Here is a 4,784-nt window from a genome sequence, read left to right as displayed (position 1 = left end):
GGGGCGGGGCGAGCGGGGCGGTGCGTACGGTGCGGTCTCCTGGGCGGTTGGCAGTCTCTCAGGCGCGTTTAGTGTGTCAGTCGCACTGCGCGCGCCTCCTTGCCCCTAATGAAGCCCCATTGCTCGAGACGTCGCATGTACCGGGTGTAACTGTGGTGTGAATGCGCGGCAGTGTTGCTGGTCTGCCTACTCTTTACACCCGTAAGGGGCCATGGCCCCGGCGGCCATATTGAGTATGCAATCCCGCAACACTGCTGCGTATTCAGTTACACCCGGCACATGCATACCCTCGCAAACCAAGTCTACAAGCATCTGTGGTGGTGGTGGTAGTGGGGGAGCGAGGTGCTCAACTTGAAAAGTCTACGAGACGAGCCTCCTCTCGGGGCGGGACATGCAGACCATCATAGAGGCTAGAGGATGGCTCAGTCTGTGCGGAGCTCGGCTCGGCCAGAAACGTGGCCTGCATTGAAATCCGACACATGCCATCATGACGGCGAGCGGGTCGCTGCGGGTGGCCCAGTTTAGAGGGGGAGAGGTAGAAACAGGGGGACAGAGAGGGGCGGAAAGCTCTGGTGACAAAAGGTGCGTCGGAGTTTTGTTTTTAAGAAAATAGTAAGCCTAGTTTGACACATAACGCACACGAGAAACCGAGAAACACATTTTTCACGTTTTATTTCCTCTTTTTCGCAGACAATAGATCTACAAATCACATAGTCACGCGCAGACTCGCCGAAACGCGCGAGCACGTAATAAACACTGCTTATCGTCGATGAGGAGAGTAAAACAGATGCTCATGGGTCTGGATACCGCCTGCTAGGCAGGCAATATCTTGTGGCGCAGTGCTGCGGAGCTGGGCGGGTAGCCTACCCCGCGGTCTGCAGGGGCCCGACTAAGGAGAGCTCCTGACCGAGGGGTGTCGGAGGGAGAGGACACTCTCGAACGCCGCCCGTTAATGCCTTTTCCACTTTTGCTCGCGACTCTCCCGCGGCCTCCTCCACTTCGCTTGTCAAAATCATCGCACAAAGAGCCGTGTAGCGCCTCTTTCATCTCTGGCGTTGTCGCGCCCTGACCGGCGGCGCGCGGTCGCTTCTCATCACAATGGAGAGGACAACAGAACCAAACAGAACAGCATCCTGTGGACCCTGCGGATGCTGAGAGCGCCCCCCCACCTACCGCCCCCTACAGCGAGGATGAGCGCCTCGGCCACCGCAGCTGACGGCAAAGAAAATGAGACTTGGGACAACTTTAGCGTCAACATGCCTCTGCTCTATGCTAAGTCTGTTGTCTTTACGACGACAACGACACAAAATTCTGTTATGTTTTCTGTTTTGATTATTTGTTTTCTTTATTTTTACCTGGCCGCGCTGCCGCGCATCGTCACATCAGACATATCGGCTTGGGACCCAACCGCCAACAGCAGCCATGCAGCATTCAGGCGCTGGAATGGACCAGGGAGGCCCTGAGGTGGGGGAAGGAGAGCACCGGTGCCAAGGGGACCACCCCTTCTCCCCTTCCCTCCCCCTCCCCCCTTCACCCCTCTGATTGGCACAAAAGTTTTGAGCTCTCGATTAGTAAGTAACAACTGGCGGTGGCGGCCTTGTGTCAAACTTGAGGGAGGGAGGGGGAGAGAGGGAGAGAGACAGACAGAGGGGGAGGGGGGTTGGAGATTGTCTTAGAAAAAAACAATCCAGTCTCTCCAGGGCGAGTGGGGGGCAGAGGGGATGTGTGTACGGGTGTAGGGGGTGCAGCCGAGACGCGTCTAAGGGGGTCAAGGGTCAAAAGAGTCGAGCAGGGTGGAGGAGGGGGAGGTGGAGGAGGAGGGCGATAGGGAGGGCGAGGGCGAGTTTGGGGGCGAGGCGAAGGAGGGAGGGGGTCGAATGAATATTTGACGCTCGGGTTCGTGATTGAAGTCCCCCGTTTTGTTTTCCAACCTGTTGCTGTTGAGGGGAAGGCTGGGGTGAAGCCGTGGCGCCAGCGCACACACACACACAAACACACACACACACACACACACACACACACACACACACACACACACCACAGCGCCAGAGTAATTAACCTTACTTACTGTGTGTAAGCCTGACCGCAGGCAATTGGCTTCGCACACCGCTCGCCCCTGAAAAGAGGCTGTATAGAGGTTGGCGTGTAAATACGAGAGCCAGAAACGCGCGAATGGCTCGGCAAACCACATACACACGACGGCGCACCAGGAGAAATGGACAAAATTAATTTTATGGCAGTTCTGTCCCATAAACTGTGACTCTTTTCTTTAAACGAGCAATGGTCGTGTACAAGATGACAGAGTTTATTGAAGGAAACTGACATTGTCGTAAAGGTAGCTAACGAGAATGCCATATAGCACGAAGAGCAGTATCGAAATGACATATTCTTTTTTCTTTCAACAGTCTGTTTGCCGACATTGGCGCAAACCCCACCCCGGCCCCGGCGGCTCCCCCGCTTGTTAGCCCGTTTGCATTACTGATGGGAGATCCTTCCGGCGCCCGCTCATGACAATAGAAACAGTTTCCTTGTCTCTTCTTTGGAAAAAAGAGACACAAGCAGGAAGAAGCGTGCGGATGAAAGCAAGAAGCTGTCGCCTTCACCTGTAGCCGGGGGCGGGGGAGGGGCTGCTAACGGGAGAAGGGAGAAAGGTTACATACGCGGAACCGTATCGTCGGCGAGAACGACTGCTCTCTTAATGATGTCTCTTGTCACCAGCTCCTCTCGCGCTCCTCCTCCTCCTCCTCTCCTCCTCCTCACTCTCCTCCTCCCCCTCCTCCGAGCCGCGGTGCTAGGCGCGAGCAATAATAGGGAGTCGCAAGTCACGCATTGCGGGGGCGGGGAGGAGGGGGTCACGACTAGACGGAGAGGGAAAGAGGGGGGGGGGGGTACCAGACATTGCGGTCCCTTCAGGATGCACCCAAATTATTGTTTTTCTGTCGCTCACCCACTTTTAATAATCAAGAAAACCCCCTGAAATATTGCAGCAAAACTATTGAATATTTGTTTAGCTAATGCCTTTTTGGGGGGGACACTGAGTACACATTTAGGCGGATTATCATCATTTGTCAACGATAGTGATCGTCCAACGATGATGACGGGAGCCCATATCCCATCAAGCACTGCCCTCTGTGTGGTGTACAGCAAGAGGAGACGAGTGTGTTCGTGACGAGGACGAGGGGGAGGATTGAGATCGGAAAAGTGGCCCTGCGGCCTAACGCAGAGGAGAGGGCAGGCGAGGGCAGCAGGCCCGCCGGGGGCAGGCCCGCCGGGGGCAGTGGGCTCACTAATGACCCTCCAGGCTCACGCTGAGCCGAGTCGAGCAGCGTGAGCCGGGCCGAGCCGAGCCGGAGCTGCGGGCGCCGCAGCCGCCAAGCACACCGCGCACGCACACCCCGTCACGAGCGGCGCTAGGCAGCCCCGCCAGACACGTGCGTGGGGCGGGCGGCCCGCCCCGCCACGCCCTGCCGCGCCTCGCCACGCCCCGCCTCGCCACGCCCCGCCACGCCCCGCCATGCCACGCCACACCACGCCGCGCCGCGCCTGCACGTGTTCTCATGGAGGCAAAGGCCATTGGCGGCATGGAGGCCTGAAGGCTATCGGCTTTCTGACGGCGGCCGTGTGGAGGCAGGGCGCCCGAGCACGCTGTCGCGACACAGGCAGGAATATCGGAGGCTGGACGCCGCCCGCCACCCACCGTGTGTACCTGAGCCGACCCACGCGGCGCCAGTACCAGCTCCGCTTGGCCACTGCCACGTACCTATACCAACTAGATACTAAAGTCGTAACACATCCAAATCATCACACAACACTTCATCGACGGGGCAACAGCGTATAACAAGGTAGACGCACGTTAAAACCGTATGAAGCTGAGCTAAATGTGCGTCTACCTTGGCCTGCGGCGCGCTAAAATTAAAATGTTTTCGCGATTTTGGTTGGCATGCCTGTCCACCTCACATGCCACGTCTCACGCCAGGCGCCTCACTTCACGCCGTCTTCCGGGCGGTCTCCCCTTGCGCTTCCTGACAGAGCTGAGCATGTAAAGTTAAAGTTTAATTTCAAGTTAAAGTTAAGCTCAGCAAAAACTATGTACCGGGTGTTTCATAAAAGACACAGGTGCGGGCGGGTTTGCCAACCCAAGGGGCTATGGCGCCTTACGGGCAGAGCGGGTAGGCAAACCCGCCTGCACCCGTGTATTTTATGAAACACCCAGTAAAATGAAGTGAAACACAAGCATGCGGGGTCATCCAAGAAGTAGGCAGCCCCACGTCCGTAATTCGCTACGGATCTGTCGAGTTGGTGGTGTACCCAGAGTCTCGCAGGCGCCGAGCTCCCGTAACTTGTCTAATGAATCCGAGAAAAAAAGGACGTACTTTTTGGGCGATCCTTATATGTACGATGCAAATGAAACGTAACTTAACTTCAATAAAACCACTTGAAAACTGAACTGACCTATTGCCTACGTACCGGGCACCACGCGGGCGGTAGAGGCGCCCGGCGCCAGGCGAGTGCCGCTGCCTCACTGCCCATATCCAACTGTCTACCTCTCTACCCCTTTGGCGCTAGGCAAATTCTTGTGTGCCAGGTCCAGGTCCAGGTCCGCCTGAAGCGCCGCGCGTACCTTGCCCGGGCTCTCTCTCTCTCTCTGTCCCGGGCGACTCATTCACGCTTTAAATTTAAGCAAATGTAAAACAAACGCTCCGTGTGAAAACACTGGCTGTGTGTACGGTACGCGCTCCCGCGCGGACCCGGAAAGATGGGACGGCGGGATGGGGGGATTGGGA

Source organism: Frankliniella occidentalis, unplaced genomic scaffold, assembly GCF_000697945.3.
Source record: "Frankliniella occidentalis isolate FOCC.00 unplaced genomic scaffold, Focc_3.1 Scaffold225, whole genome shotgun sequence".
Lineage (NCBI taxonomy): Eukaryota > Metazoa > Arthropoda > Insecta > Thysanoptera > Thripidae > Frankliniella > Frankliniella occidentalis.
The sequence above is the reverse complement of the archived record's forward strand: the minus strand, read 5'-3'. Positions refer to the sequence as shown.